General features: G+C 39.2%; 1 protein-coding gene across 3 annotated transcripts in view; it reads left to right on the plus strand.

Moving 5' to 3' along the window:
- Positions 1-17,660, plus strand: part of LOC144067843 (neurexin-2-like) — a 163,873-nt gene that overhangs the window by 40,222 nt on the left and 105,991 nt on the right. The gene's annotated exons all lie outside the window — the stretch shown is intronic.

The following is a 17,660-nucleotide window of genomic DNA, read 5'->3' on the forward strand; positions in this document are numbered from 1 at the left end:
ATAATTTAACCAAAAATACACATACATTACCAGAAGAAGTCCACATATTATAAATATAGGTTATTGCGTCCGATGGTAATGTAATTAGACCTCTAAAGACTACTTAAGTACTTTGTTGGTTTTGTCATGTCTGGAAACCCCCAAAGTACACTAAGTGTGTCTGTATATTAGTAGCATTGGAAACAAGTAGTTAAAAAATAAGTTTTATTTAAGAGACCGAGAACCACTTCTGCAGTTCGAACCATAGCTATTACCAAACACCAGTTCACTAGCCGCATACGTTCCTTAAATATGTCCCTGCCGAATATCTCTGGTTAACTCAAATGAAGTATATCTTCAATTGTGCTAATAATAGAGCATAAAATGTGATAATTGAGTGAAGTAGTCCCGAAGTGGTATAAGGGATCAAGGAATCCTTTGCTGGTGTCGCTTGCAATCAAGTGGACTGATGGTATGATGAGGATAGAAATAATGAAGAGGTTAACTGTTTATGTGCAATCAGTGTGAACTGATTAAGGCAAATTCAGCCTTTCTTTAAATTAAGGTCAAGCATTAGTAAATTAGACTGTCGTTATTTTACACATACAAAGCATACCTTGCAACAACAAACACAACATTAATAATGCTATTGTCTTGAGTTCTCCGGTTATCCCGACAAAAAAAAACTAAGACAATATCAAATACTTATTTGAAAGACATTTAAAAAAATATTATATATATAGATATATATACACATACATATATACATACAGTGGTGCAAATAAGTATTTAGTCAACCACCAATTATGCAAGTTATCCTACTTGAAAAGATTAGAGGGGCCTGTAATTGTCCACATGAGTAAACCTCCACCATGAGAGACAGAATGTTTTTTTTCCATGACAACGCACTCGTAAATGGAACAAACAAATTTAAATTAACTTGGATTAATATATACACTCAAACATACGTTTAATGTAACTTTACACAAAACTGTATTCTAATTTTGTTGTAATCTTTTGTTACCTTCGTTTTCCGGGTTGGTGGTTTGCCACGCCTCCACCCTCACGTTCGCTATCGATGGACTGTTTGCTGTTGTATTGCCTTCAAAAAATTCCCAAAATGATGCACACAAATGTCCTCACAATAGGATAACGCACGACCACTTGCCAACGAGAAATAGTCTTTAAAGAACGATCACGGGAGCTTCTTTCCTTAGAAAGAATAACAGGAAATGCAATAATTGAGCTTACCCACGTATTGATTGTGGGTAATGAAGTTTTATTCTGAGAAAGGTTGCCATTGCCTATGGGTGTTGTGTGCACGAGTATACTTCATTACCCAGAAAGCCCTCTTTTTGCCCGCGCATGCGCGTTGTGCGTTTCCTGGTCGTAGGACAAACTCGTCTGAATTAATCGTTCCGTGCTCGTAGATATTGTTATACACGAAAGATATGCAAAAAACACAGTGCCATGGCCACCTGGCTTGGTCGCATCACGAAATTTTGATCGCATGACGGGCGAATTATTCGATCGAAATTTCCGCCGTAAGACGAGAATTTTGTATGACGAGCGGTCGTATGACGAGGTACCACTGTATTTGGTCAATACCAAAAGTTCATCTCAATACTTTGTTACGTAACTTTGTTGGCAATAACGGAGGCCAAACGTTTTCTGTAACTCTTCACAAGCTTTTCACACACTGTTGCTGGTATTTTGGCCCATTCCTCCATACAGATCTCCTCTAGAGCAGTGATGTTTTGGGGCTGTCGTTGGGCAACACAGACTTTCAACTCCCTCCACAGATTTTCAATGGGGTTGAGATCTGGAGACTGGCTAGGGCACTCCAGGACCTTGAAATGCTTCCTACGAAACCACTCCTTTGTTGCTCTGGCTGTGTTTGGGATCATTGTCATGCTGAAAGACCCAACCATGTCTCATCTTCAGATCAGTCGTCCTGGTCCCTTTGCAGAAAAACAGCCCCAAAGCCTGATGTTTCCACCCCCATGCTTCACAGTGTGTATGGTGTTCTTCGGATGCAATTCAGGATTCTTTCTCCTCCAAACACGAGATCCTGTGTTTCTACCAAAAAGTTCTATTTTGGTTTCATCTGACCATAACACATTCTCCCAGTCCTTTTCTGGATCATCCAAATGCTCTCTAGTGAACCGCAGACGTGCCTGGATGTGTAATGGCTTCAGCAGGGGGACACGTCTAGCAGTGCAGGATTTAAGTCCCTGGCGGCGCATTGTGTTACTGATAGTACCCTTTGTTACTGTGGTCCCAGCTCTCTTTAGGTCATTCACCAGGTCCCCCCGTGTGGTTCTGGGATTTTTGTTCACCGTTCTTGTTATCATTTTGACGCCACAGGGTGAGATCTTGCATGGAACCCCAGGTCGAGGGAGATTATCAGTCCACATTCTGTCTCTCATAGTTGAGGTTTACCCATGTTGACAATTACAAGTAGGAAGTTGCAGACTTTTTCACAGGCAGCAACTTAACCCTTTAGTCTCTTCTCTGTGTCATCCAGCATTTCAGTTCCAAATCCAAGAAATGCAATGATTTTTATTGGAAAGATGTGAATATTGAAAAGGATAGGATATTGTTCCTACACAACAACTACCGATATAGACCTCTATCTTTTACCATCCGTTGTTGGCCTTGATATCGCCAAAAGTGCACCAGTATAAAGAATCCTGGCTTTAATGTTTTTAAGATAAGTTATTAATTTTTCCATAAAAGTAATTTATTTACCAATCAGGAGGTGCCCAGGGTCCAAAGCTGTTGGAGCCCAATATGATTCTATGCTGGGCGCTCTCTCTCGCTCTCTCTCTCTCACTCTCACTCAATGGCATCGTTATGTTTATTCTGCCTCTGGTTTAAACCTGTATGGTAAAATCACCCCAAAATAATGTACTTCCTCTTCTGACTCACTTCCAATTTCGCATTCCAACTCATGGCACCTTAAAGTCAACAATTCTCAACTACCGTTTTCCATTGAGTCTGCTAGAATCCTTACCTCCGATTACATCATCGGTTGCAACTATGCAAAGGCAAACCATTACAAAAATTGTTCTAATTGCACTTTTTCAATAGTTATGAATCTGTTTGAGTCTTGATAATTTATTCTTGAATACTCCTTAACTTGCCATCATTTAATTAGTGAAATACTCATTATAGTGGTTTAAACTGTGCAAAGCTAAACAACATTCTGACACACAAAAAAACCTGAAAAAAACAACAGGATCGCCTGACAAGAGGTTAAAGGTACAGAGCTCTCCCCACCACCACCCCCGCCTCCTCGCTTTCCTTTGTCACTTCAAGGCGGATGGCATTTTCACGCAGATGCAATTGATCATTGAGTGGCACACCAGTCTGGACTTGAACCAAGAGATTTTAACAGCTGCCTGGCCATCCATCCGTCACGTCGATCTCCACTGTGCTCGATGCAGGCCTGTCACACTTAGATGGCCAAACGACGGCAGTGCGGGACATGTGTGGTAAATAGTGCGGCAGTCATTTATTTCCACCCTGCCTCCAACTTGCAGGCGTCACTCATGAGGAACAGATTCATGCTAATTCATTATTGTATATGCATCAGGAGTCTCATCTGAGCAAACTCAATCCTATCCTTGCCTGCGGCTGCCTTGTCTATAAAGGCATTTTTCTCGAACACCTTACCTGCGTCAGGAGGCTGCATGTCAGCTCTCACTGGATCATTCATTGTGGAGAATAAACTAAAGCCTGCGTGATGCCCTCTGAAGTGCTTGCAAACACCAGTGTGCATGTACCGCGTTAAGAAAGAAGGAAGGAAAGAAATAAGGCAGAGCAGACGCTCGCTGACGCCCACTCTCACTTTTGTCTGGTGGCGTTCTCCTCTGGATGAGATGTGACAGCGCTGGATGATCTAATTGTGGATGTCATAGCATAGCTGCTTATTAACTGGGATTTCAAGGGCAAACATTTGCATCATTAGCACTCTACTGTATGAAAGGGAGAAAAGCCTGAGCAAGTAAACCAGTGACAGATCCCAGTAGTGTCAACCGGGTGCAGCAGAAACCGCTAGTCTCATCTGATTTTTCCATTCGTTCAATTAAGGAGGTTTCTTGATGAGGGTCTTAATTTACGAGGTGCAGATTGACACAGATTGTTCTTGTGGGGGTGACGGGTCTCAGCAGCAATTTGGTCCTCTTTCTGACTTGAGTGGGAAGGAACTGTCACATTTCGTCAAACTCAGCTGGGGTCGGTTTCACGGTGGCTACTTTTCGCACCATTTCGATTTTAGTATTTCTGGAAGGCACGTGCAAAGAATTAGATGGTCTCTGATTTAGTTTTCATACATTTTAAATTCCCAATCGCAGTTTTTCTAATTAAATGTATCTTGTCCTAATTCTGATTCCGTATTTTCCCAATATTCCCTTCAGGTTGACTTGACATCATCCTTTTTTCAGCTGTTTGTACTCCACGAACAGTTTGATGGTGGCATTACGATGAGATTATCATTACTATATTTTAAGAGTAATTTGATATGTTGGCCAAAAACACTGATTCTGACCATTTGGATTGCTGAAAAGATAAGCAATACAATTTCAGCGCCACCATTATGCACCCGAGTCAAAGGCGACCATGACATGGTGACTCTGAGATGCGGCACTGTGGCAGCTGCGCAGTGGGTAAACGAGTTTGACACAGTCTGTCCTCCAGTGCCACCTCAGGCCTATCTTTTATAGACCCCCCCCCCCCCCCCCCCCCACTGCACGTGGGGAGTGTAGTCCATCTATTTCATCCCCCGAGTGAGTCATACTACAGCAGATATAGTGCATTAGCTATAGGGTAAATCTAACACTTCAAGCCTTTGTTGGCAACTTTGTTTGATCTTGTTTGTTGATGTTGTTTTTGTCTTAAAGTAGCATTTCGTATGATTAAACTTCAACTATTCATTAAAACGCTCTAATATTTCAGAATTGACTTGAATTGAATGTCTTTATTGTAATTATACAAGCTTAATGAGATTTGAGGCTTCACCATGAAGTGCACAAATAAATAATCAATAAATAAATAAGTAGTCAACATAACGAGTAGTCAACATAACGAGTAGTCAACATAACGAGTAGTCAACCAAACGAGTAGTCAACATGACGAGTAGTCAACATAACGAGTAGTCAACCTAACGAGTAGTCAACCTAACGAGTAGTCAACCTAACGAGTAGTCAACCTAACGAGTAGTCAACCTAAGTTGTCAACATAAGTTGTCAACATAGATAAATAGTCAACATGAAAAAGGTGCAGAACTCGAGTTGAGTATGGTGACGGCTCTTGGGAAGAAACTGTCCTTGAGTCTATTTGTTTTGGCTGTTATGTTCTTGTAGCGCCTGCCAGAGGGCAGCAGGTTGAAGAGGTGGAAGCCTGGATGTGTTTTGTCTTTTATGATGCTCTTTGCCCTTCCTAGGCATTGGGATTTGTAGATGGTGGACAGGGGTATGTAGGGGGCAATTGATGATCTTTTGGGCTGTGTTAATCACCCTCTGCAGGTTGGTGTTTAGTTTCTCCTTCCCGAGTACTCTCAGCAAATGTAGCCTCTGCTGTGCCTGCTTCATGAGTGCTGTGTTTTTGCTGCCCAAGTGAGGTCAGCAGAGATATGGACCCCCAGAAATTCGAAAGTCTCGACTCGCTCCACATATTTGCCGTTGGGGGGAAGGAGCGGCCTTGTTCCGTTGGAAAACATGTTTTTGGAAATACCAGCATTTTAAAAGATGATCTTTTTATTGTTTCCATTCTGTATTTACAACAAATGTCCCACCTTCTACCATTAGCCAATTACCAGATTAGTTATTAGTCTTCATGGTTAATTGACAATAGGACTAGGAACAGAGTATGCGCTAACTTTATGTACTGGCTGGGTTAATTGAATAGGACAAAAGTAGCGTCTTCCTTTAGGTGAGTACATATGTCTGTTAGTAAAATGGATGAAGGAATAGCTGCTGTAGTTCAACCTATATGTGATTCTCGGAACTCGGCAGTTTGTACTGTATCTTTATGTTAATTTTGGGAATTTACATTTTAAATATTGACAGTCACAAAGATAGCAACGTTATGCCTGCTGGGAGATAAAATGGATGGATGAAAAAATATATATTTTCTTATTTTTTTGTGCACTAACTTAACCCCGATGCACTTTTAACCCTTATATTTGAAGAGTGTATTATCATGTACTTTTTGGCATGTAGGTTGTACACTTGCTTTATGTTCACATGATCATTGCTAAGGTTATGTGCATTTTGTGAGCCTCTGTCTTTTCTGATTGAAATGCAACAATAGTATGATAACGCAGCATGATCCTATCTCAAGCCCCAAAGAGGAAGCGATGCTGTGCGCTTTGATAGTTGGATCCTGGTTGCTGTACCATTTTTGGCCACCAGTCTTACATAATGCTCCTTTAACGATGTAACTAAAATAGTTTCTCAGAATTTCCCCTTTTAGCGTAACAGTTGGAGACTAAAGTGTCACCCCTTACCACCTCCCTGCTTTTCATAATAAGTATCTAAGTATACTCAAAGCGAGTAGGGCGTTCTTGTAACTGAAAACTCCAGCCAAATACATCTGACACATGCATAAAGGAGCGAGGAAGCAAACCTCGTTGACAGATGCGTCAGGTTGCGCTTAATGTCGCCTTCATAGCACTGACTCATAGCAGCGATCTTAGCTGATAAGAGATACTATTCTGAGGCATTGATTAGAATAGGTCAATCACAGATAAAGGTTTAGGCTGATGATCCCTGTCGTCTCCATGCAATCTTTTGGGGGGAAACTCATCCGCATTTCTGGTGTAAGCTACAATGTAGTGAGCAGATGCGTGTTGCATTTGTTCCTGTAGTACACCTACAGAACATTTGCATTAACTTAATGGGGTAGTGTGTGCAGAAGTCTGTTTATGCTTGTAGCAAGTGTTGTGCACTTAGCTACCCAATTACCTGGCTTACTGGTTTGTGAAAATGTCAGCTGTTCCAATCCCTTGCAACTTTTGGAATGCTGGCGCACAAGTACAAGCGCACACACACTCAATGGCCTACATATAAAAAGCCCTTCTGGTATAATTTGATAGTTCTTAAATGATTATGTCTGTTTTTATTCTTTTGTGTGAATGAATTTACAGTATTAATGAAGTTAGAGTGATTTTGCTTATTGAAGATTAAATACACTCACCATAGGATGGTATTTATTTCCCAACAAAAGAAAATGATTCAATTTTGAAAATCTCATCTCATCTCATCTTCTGAACCGCTTTATCCTCACTAGTGTATACAATGAAAAATGTTTCAGTATGCTGCTGTACAATTGACACTACTTCAAAATAAAGTATAATCAACATTTAGCTGAAACAAAACATCTTTATCTTTCGTTATGGTACTTTTTTTTTAACAGCCCATGAGTTTGATTACATTAAATCACCTTACAAAACAACAGAATAGCAGATCTAGCTTTTGCGATTTGAATGTTTAATGGTCAAGTGAATAATGAAGATGGTTATAATAGTGAATGATGATAGCATTAGTGACTATGCATCTGATGAGTGTGGTGATTATACCCATTAAAAGAAATACAATTTTTAAAAAAATGTGATTGCATGCTGCAAGTTGGAATCACAACACATCAAGCATTATGAAGCTTAATACAGTCATTTGTGATCCTAATACATAACTATATGTTGATACAGCAATATCTCCAGTAGGGGGTCACACTAAATTATGGTTTTCATTGTAGTCTGAGAGTAGCATTGATCCAGCCTTTTCGATTGACATGGCAATAAAAAAAGATGATGCATCGGCAAGTGCTACTGTTGACACCGCAATAGTAGTCATACCCAAAATAACCCATCTATCATCTCCTGAGAACAACAACAAGCCAGACACTTCTATTATTCCCCCCCTACAAAAAAAACACCTTCCCGTAATTGAAGCCATGCCACAAAACTGCCCCTTTATAAAATATTGAGTTGGGGGGGGATGTGTTGGCTTCAACACGCCTTTAAAAAAGAGGATTGCGGAAACCGTCGAAGAGATACCATGTAAGATTCATAAAGACACGGTACGGGGAACCTACTTTGCAACATGTCATACATACGGAATTGCATGCCGTCACTGCTTGCTTTTAGAGTCTGAAAATTCAAGAATGAGGGTTGAGTCCTTAGTGTGCTAAGTAGAGTCATGTTAAACATTGTCTGTATTTTATGCAAGTACTTAATCTGTAATTCTTGTCAATATAATATAACACCATGTTCCCATGAGATTCTTGAAGACTTGCATATTATTGAATTAAATATTGCATTTTTCGTTTTTTCACCGCTTGAAATGTGGATGCATTGCTTGAAATTTTATTTAAGCTTTTTTTTCTGCAGAAAGCAGTCTATTTGAGGCAATATACAGTACTTGTAGTTTGTTAGAAAAGATTTGTAATTATTCCTGATCGCCCTTTGCTCAAATATGAGCTTGGTGAAGGTGAAGGAGGTACCAATGGACATTTGTTGCATTTTCTTGACCATCCATTTTATCTATGTTTGACTTTTAGTGAAAAGTGGCGCACTCGCCTCTTCAAATGTCAGGTTTAAGATGAATCATTAAAAATACATATATATTGTGATTTTATAGAAAATTTGGTAGAGAAAACGTGGCCACAAAGTGTCCAGTGGGCTTAACTTCAGCAAACTTTGGATTAACATTGGCACATGACATTACCCGTAATGAAAAATTTCAGTCTTTTTATTGTACTTGTACAAAGTTGTTGCTCGCAAGCCAAGTCATGCTCAAATGAGTTAATCAATGGAATAAAAGCGAGTTAGGCAGCCAAATCTCTTAGGTGTCTCTGACTCAGGATAAGACTGGCAGAATTTGTTCCATCCTGAAAGTCTGCAATAATAGCTGGCTGCAGCCCCTTTTCTCCAGCTCTTCGTTTACATGGTAAGAAGCCTCAACTGGGTCCAGGCGAGCTAGCAGCTTGTTGGCGCGTTGGCGCACAGCTGAGCAGCCTTCTGTGGCTTCATCCTGTGCGCCGCAGGGTGGAGGGCGGGTGCTGTCCTTGGAGCTGAGCTGTGGCTCCCCAGGCAAGAGTGTAGCCTAAGTGACAACCCCTTGCTGCCCTTCGACTGCTTATATTTTCAAAATGTGTTCTATTTATACACACTATTTCATTACAGAACAATTCGTGCTGAAGTTTCTCTTTTTTCAGTGTACGAGACCTCCGATTCACACTCATTAAAAATTAATGCTAGTACTGCCAGTTGAGAGACACGGACCTCAGAATACTTTACAATAGTGGTTGTAATTTCAAATGCATGACATTTAATGAGACAAATTATCAAGCAACATGCTCACACAAGAATTGTGTAGTTCATTAAGGGATTGATGGAAATACTAAGCACTCAATGAAAATTGGCTATACTTCAGCAATGTGAACATGAGCTCGACATTGGCAATTGTTATTTTTCCGTTGTTACAAAGTGAGTTTAAGATGAGGAACTACACCAAAAAATATATATTTTAAAAATATCTGTCAAACGACAGGTGGCTTTTTATTCTTTACCATCAACTCAATTATTTGTTGAAGCACCTCAATGCAATTTTGTCAAAGTTGATACTAAAACATGGAATCCCCACAGTTATATCCTTTGGACTTCTGTGCATATTTGTATATTTTTATCATAGTTGTAGGTTTGGCCCCTTTGTTCAGGATCGAGGGAATACACATTTCCACATGTCCACATGTACACATGTACACGTGTACACGTGTACACATGTACACACGTACACATATACACATGTACACATACACATATACACACATATACATATATATATACATATACACATACATATACACATACACATACAAATACTTATACACATACATATACACATACATATACACATGCATATACACACATACACATACATATATACATACATATATATATACATACATACATACATACATATATACATACATATATATATACATACATACATATATACATACATATATACATATATATGCATATATACATATATATATATTGGATTGGATAACTTTATTCATCCCGTATTCAGGAAATTTCATTGTGACAGTAGCAAGAAAAGGCATAGTTATAAGTTCGACAGTACAGTCGCAAAGGCCTCACAACAACAAAGCGAAAGCAAAAAGTACAAAGCAAATCAAAGTAAATGGAAACTGGAAAATGCAAACAAAAACTGGAACCACACACAGGAAGTCTTCCACAAGATGGGGAACTTCTGCAGACTGTGACCGAGGTAGAGAATATACATATATATACATATATATATAAATATATATATATGTATATATGTGTATGTATATATATATATATATATATATATATATATATATATATATGTATATATATATATATATATATATATATATATATATATATATATATATATATATATATATATATATATATATATATATATATATATATATATATATATATATATATATATATATATATAATTTTGTCACAACAATGAACAACAGGGGAAGGGATTAGTAAACAATAGCATCCATGGTAGCCAGTATCTTTGTAGTTATCTTCATTATTACAAGAATGTCTGATGAAAGACACTTTGACTTTGAAAAGTGCCTTGAAAGATCTTTGTTGTTCTTGATATGCTTCACTGCATGCTTTTCACTTATCTAAAAGGATATTGCTCTCAAAAGGCAAAATCCTGACAATGTTTGGACTTTGAAGCACCGGAACCTTGTGGTCACGCTTTGTGTCATACACATGCAAACATCCATACTAATTAGCGCTTATCTACTTGCTGAAAAAGTAACATCAAGCCCATGTTTAAAAATATCCATTAATGCACACGCTTGCACTTTGTGTCCATCTGATAACTTTGTGTAAGCAGCTATTGTGGGGCTCTTGGGAGAGCAAGTTTTCTGCATGCGCGTTGTCTCGCTGGGAAGCCTGATTAAATATGAGCGAGTAAATATAGTCTGCGTTGCGGACCTGCAGGCGGAGACATGTTTGAGCATCCAATGGAATGGACAGACCCTTTCTTAAACCTGGATGAAGCAATCAATTCTCCGTTTCTTTTAATTACTTGAACAATTAGAAAGCCTTGTAAATGATTCAGCATGAGACAGCAATCGAAGCAAAACAAAGTCTCTTCCATGATATCAGGATCTGATTTAATGCAAAGAGCAGCACATAATAAAGTCGAAAATGCAATTGAGAACATTGATCTCTATGACACCAACATTTATGTATTATATTTTTAATTTGAAAAAAAATATGATGGCCTATGTAGGTCAGGCCTGTCTTTGTTCTGTATCTGTCTGCAGCAGACTTAATCTGGGTAATTAAAAGTGTATAACATTATTCTATGGGGTCGTTCTCATTAATTATTCATTTGGGGAATTATGGCAGTATTTCTTTTTTGACATGCAGCGCATTACACTTGTCAGCAATGTTGTAAAGGCTGTCATAATTCAATGCCTACATTAGCGATAAAGATAAGTCAATATTTATGACTAAAGTAATACATAAAAGCACACATCTAAGTGGAAGTCGTGGTCTCAGTAAATTGTTTCAGGGGGGTTTGGGGGAAACTTGACTAATAGATCGGTATTTGCATCTTAACAATGATTCGCAATTGATTGATTAATCTGCCATTTGGAATGCAGTCAATTAATTTTAATTGAGAACTGTCTTTTTAATGATATATTTATTCAATTACAAATTGCAATAATATATTGTATAATTCACTGAACAAGCTGAACAATCTTAGGATGTAAAACTTGCAAAAGCCTTGTCGTTTTTTATGTATGTTTTTGGTTGCTTATATTTACCTTGAGATTGGCTAGCTCGCCGCACCAGAATGGAAAATTGATGGATAGGTGAGTGCCAGAGCCTTAGATTGGAATCTCTTAACCAGCAACTAATATGTCCAAATATTACTGGCTGTCAACCGATTCTTAAAATACGAGGATGTGAGCATGCTGCTAATGTTTATGGAATGCAGACAAAGTCAGGCGCAGTTCTTACTTTTTATCACCGAGGGACATCACTCAACATTCATTTCCACCACTCTCTGCTCTCAGCTGCCAAGTCATCCTCTGCGCTGGTATTAATTTAATAGAGAGCATGACTTATTGATGCGAAATATAGATAACGTCCCTATGAATTGAATATCCACTGCCTAATTTCAATGCTTACCTGGATCCTTGGCATTAAAGATTTGTCATGTAAATTCTTCTCTGTAAAACAGCTCAGTTATTTGACTGCATTCCCATTTTCACTTTATGCGTTACGCCGTTCACGTCGACTTGGTGTCATTACGCATTGCGCTGTTCTGCTCGTTCACCTCCATAGGCGGAGTGTAATTGCTTTCATAGTTTTCCAGGCTCCATTTAAACGACAACAGCCTAATCAACCTTTGTTGCTCCTCTATAGGAAAATTGATGAGCGAAAAGAGTCGAGCTAAACTGTTTGGGGCCAATAACCACACAGTGCAAATGATGCAGTCTTTTGAAACATTGCACCACTGCCCGCAGATTACAAAACAAGGCATGAGAAGCTCAGATGCTTTTCAACAGCCACTTCTTATCTATGACAAAATTCACAGGCAGCTGTCAGAAACTATGCATTGTTTTTAAGTTGTGAAGAAAATCTCATTAATTCGTCAAAAACCGCGTGTATGAGTTCAACTGGTCATGCTGCACGTATTTATCTGCGCTCGCTGTCTGCTTTGTGGGGAACATGAGCTCAAGCATTTTCCCATACAAACACTGCTGCTCACTAGTGACTGCTATTATAAAAACATGTATTATATTAACGCCATGGTTATTTTTGTGCTTTTAGTGTACAAAAGCATTGCATCATGTTGGGAGCAAAATGTAAATGCTGATTGCAATTGACCTCTCCGTGTGCCGTCGATTGGTCGCCGGTCTTTTGGTCGCCGGTCTTTTGGTCGCCGGTCTTTTGGTCGCCGGTCTTTTGGTCGCCGGTCTTTTGGTCGCCGGTCTTTTGGTCGCCGGTCTTTTGGTCGCCGGTCTTTTGGTCGCCGGTCTTTTGGTCGCCGGTCTTTTGGTCGCCGTCTTTTGATCGCCGGTCTTTTGGTTGCGGTCTTTTGGTCGCCCCGACTGCGACAATGGGCGACCAAAAGCCCGGCGACCAAAAGACTGACGACCAAAAGACCGGCGACAAAACAAGGTAAAACAACACAGTCTACGCATCAATAAAAGCCAACAATGGCCATGAGCAGTTTCACTGAGCCGACGTGTGAGTGTATAGGAGTATGTATGTACATGCGTTGTCCCTTTAAGAAGCTGTCAGTCAGGGTCTTAACAAGTTCTCCAACAAAAAACAATTAAAGTCCGGGAAATTTGGAGCTTTTCTTTAGCCTAATAATTACTAGGGCATTAAGTATGACTAAATAGTAATTTGCAGTTTGTATTTAGAGAATTTGAGCAACGACCAAAAGATCGGCGACCAAAAGACCGGCGACCAATCGACCGTGTACCGACCTCTCAGTCAAAAACACATTCAATTTGTTCTAACCACCATTTGAGACCAAGAACACTCATTTTGAAGAGAATAGTAGAGAGGTAACAAGGCAATGAGCAACAAACTGAAACAGGTCAAAAGTAGACTCGGAGTCTCTAAGCATCCAGAGGTTTGATGGAAATGTTCAGTCTATCTGAAGGAGTCTGATCTGATTGGCTGATGGGATATCATCCAGGGGTGGCATCAGTCTCGGATTGGGCAAAAGTTTCTGTGTCCTTGCGGACGTTGATTATCTTCTGTCACCTTTGAGTGGGTATAACGTTATCTTAGAATCCACCAGTTACCATGTGCCTGCATGGTTCAGACAACTGTGAGCGTAATGTCCTGTTCTTATTACTCACACATTTTCTTGCGCACAAAGTCTTTTGTCTGCCTACATAATAATTCTTTCCTACACTCTTTTCAGCACTTGTGTTTTGGAAATCTTTTATTGTTGGTTAGACTTTGGTTTGAATCTCTTTATTTTATTATATACTAAAGCAATAGAAGCAGGCATGTCTAAGTGTGATTATTGATTAGCCTGTTCACAGAAATACAATTTCCTTTTACTACTCAAGCAATGGATTTTGTTTTCTAAGAGTTTGCTGAACTGTGCTTATTGAGCGTGGTGCATTCTTTATATCATTTGGTAAGCGCTGTCGCCATCTCGCTTGAGTTCATGCTGTACAATGCTATTGATTCTATGGCAAGTTGCTGCCAGATCCCCATTCACGGACATTTTACTGTAACTTATACAATGAAACCAAGACAGTTTCAACTTAATTGAATGTGAATAGTGGATTTCCTCATATTATTGTACCTTCCTGTTTTTGAGCAGCACTGTGTATTTTCTGGACATGCACAATCAGTAGAATAATGCCTTACTTCACTGCTCTCGGCAAAACGAAAACCATTGGATCTGAAATACACACGTTCACATTGGAAAAAAAAATATAGATTGCAACCCTCTTTTCTGTCAAGGATATTACTTTATGCTTATACTACATTATTCTCTTTTGTCTTACTGATTCAGCAACATTGTTAGGGTAAATGTCTGAGCTCTGTTTGGCAATTTTTAAATTTTGAAGTCTCAAAATATGTTACCAAATCCGTGTGGAAAAAGAAGGAACGTCCAAGCATTTGTTCTTACTTGACAGCATTTACAAAAATGAAATTGACAGATTCAGAATCAGCCTAAGGCATACTTCTACAAATAATACAGGCGTGGGTGGTTTTGTTCTCTTGAAATCATCTGTGGGTGTTAATGTAGCTTGAACAAAATCTCCAAAGTGCCTCAATGGCTAAAATAATTCAGCATTTCAGCTTTTTTTGTTTGTTTTTTCCCCGTTCTCTGGTTCACATGAGGATATTTTAGGACTGCGTTTTGGTGACAATTTCCATTAAATCCGTCTCTTTCTAAATGAAATGACTATTCTCCCGACCAAACAGAAATTTCAAATGCAAGAGCAATGGTTCGATGAGCCGATGACTAAGGATTGCAGGACCTAGAAGGTTCCACAAAACATTCAAATCTGGCACAAATCAAAGTAAGCAGCCTTTCAAATTTGGAGTAAATACACATTTCAATGTGGGTAATACTTTATGAAATCATGATTGCCCTCAATTTAAGTCCATCTACCGTACATCAATCTGCCCTACGTGAAATAGATATGTTCACACATAAAAATAAAATAAAATATGACCACCCAAAAAAAATAACACCTTCACCGTTCTCTCCAGCCATGTAGCACCAATTAACAACATATTTACACCTTCCTACAACAGGGGACAGTCTCACTTTCTTTCTAATGGTAAACAGCACGCCATCTCTTTGTTTACCTCAGATCATTATAACCTGCTTGAGATCATCTCGACCCACATTATGATGCTGATGGTGACATTTATTGCTCAGGATGTTTTTCTTCCCCAATAAAGTCACGGCGAAGGCGAGAAGCTGAGCGCACCGCATCTAGAAATACAAATGTGTTCTTTGCTGTAATGAAAACAAGGTGAAGTCGGACCACATAGATGCAACTGGGACAGACTCTCATTTCATACTCTGTAACTGACCTTGGCAAATTGCAATTCATCTTGTGAGGAACGAGTGAGTTTGTAGTATGACCTCCAGGATACAACTACAGGTATTCCCATGATAAAGCCATCTATCTGAAAGGTTTTTTTTCCTGCCTCCAGCTTTCAAGAGCAACTTTGATTTGCCTCCTTTGGCATGCTAGTTCTTGCAACTCCACCAAATGCGAGTGAACTCAAATGTGGCAGTTCCTCATCTGCGGAGCCCCAGTAGATGCCGTAATTCCCCCCTGACTCCAGCATATCATATATTTTTCTCTGTGCCATGAAAAAAAATGGGCCAGCCCTGCAGGAGATGGCTTTACTAATGCTTCCCGTTGAGGGAAAAAATCACAGTTTAACATAAAACAAAAATATTTCTTCCTTAAAATAAATCTTGTTGTTCATGCAAATCTTACTCGTAAGAAGACGGCGGATTGAATTTGACTGATGTTGGCCAATAACAAATTGCAGTTGCATTTAGTATCTTTTAAGAGATCCACTAAGTACCTTCTGTAGTCTGTTGAAAGTGATCTGGTAGGGTACAATAAAGCCATAGGATGGCATTCGCAGTTATATTTCCGTGCCTTAAACACAGTGGCGCATACTAATTATAAGAAGCGTGATTGACGAACTGGTATCCGATTTTTAGTGAGGCATGGTTGCACCACGTGTGCCAAATTTGACTGTGTAAAATTCTGAATACATTTTTATACCATTTTTGTGGATGTCAGAATAATATGGTTAAAGCAGTTTATTTCATTGCTTCAGTTTTTCCACGCTGTTGCCAGAATGGTCATCCTTCATCCTCCTCAGTGAACCGTGAAGTGATTAATGATATTAACTTAGGCCTTTTTTATGCAAAAATGATGTTCTGTTATACTGACACTGTTTGAACCAGAAGGAAACTAATCGCCGCTGTTTTTTTGTTTTGTTTGTGCCATTCATCACTTGCTTTGTTATTGTAAAGTGGACCTTAGTAATTGTGGAAATGTTGACTACTACAGTGTGTCTGGACACTTTAGGCAAACAGTTCAGGCTTTTGGAGATCTTTGCTTGAAATGTGGAAATGAAATGGCAGGCTTGTTTACAAATCCGGTCTGAAAAAAAAAATTTGCGGCAATTTCGTCAGACTCCTGAAACATTTCTTATGGAAACAAGTGCACAAAGAACACTGCAAGTTCTTTGCCTCTCTTCCAAATTGACACACCAGAGTCATTGCTTTATATCCGGCATTTATTTGGCGGTGCTTTTCAGACAGAACTCACCCAAGCGGCACGTTGCCGTGTCCAAGCATCCCCACGGCGCCTGTGTCTTCATGCTTTCAGATAATTGCGTGTGCGGCAACGGTGTTACATACATACATGCTAAATTGGGTTCCTGCTGTCCTTGAAAATAGAAGCTACATTATGTTTCAGTTCTCCATTCTGCAATGGGGCCTTATGGTAAATTCAAACCAGCCGCGTTTTGTCACCCGACGCCTGTCGCCAAATGCTCTGGTGTGTTGATCTCGTAATATTATAATTTTTCTCACGTAGTATTCCACTGTATAATTTTACTCTTGAACTATTGTGACTTTAATTTCCTAAACATTTTAATATTATTGTAGTCCTATTTTTTTTCTTTCACTTTTTTTAATGGATCTTGAAAGTTCAGGTTCTGGCCACGCCAATGGGAATACTTATTTGATTGCTCTCTTGTCGTTGCTGTAGTTTGTCAGAGAAAAATTAACTTCTCAAACAAAAGGTGGTGGAATTTTTGTGGCTGATAAAACAATTTTAAAATTATATCTCATCCATTTCATGACTAGTCCTCAACACAAATAAACACATTGCCAGAAGCTTTGCTCATGTCCGGGAGGCTTGTTGTGGTGTTATCTGACAAATCACAATTTATTTTTTTCTGTTTGTCACATCACCCACTAACGTTCCACCACTGCCAGTCTCTGACCTGTACAGGTATTGTTAGTCGCTTAGCCTGAGTCCAGACAGAGAGAAAAGCAAGCTTATGGGACTTGGTGTCCCACGAGGTGGCCACAAGTTGTTGTTAAACC

The sequence above is a fragment of the Stigmatopora argus genome, chromosome 22 (assembly GCF_051989625.1).
Source record: "Stigmatopora argus isolate UIUO_Sarg chromosome 22, RoL_Sarg_1.0, whole genome shotgun sequence".
NCBI classification, from domain to species: Eukaryota; Metazoa; Chordata; class Actinopteri; order Syngnathiformes; family Syngnathidae; genus Stigmatopora; species Stigmatopora argus.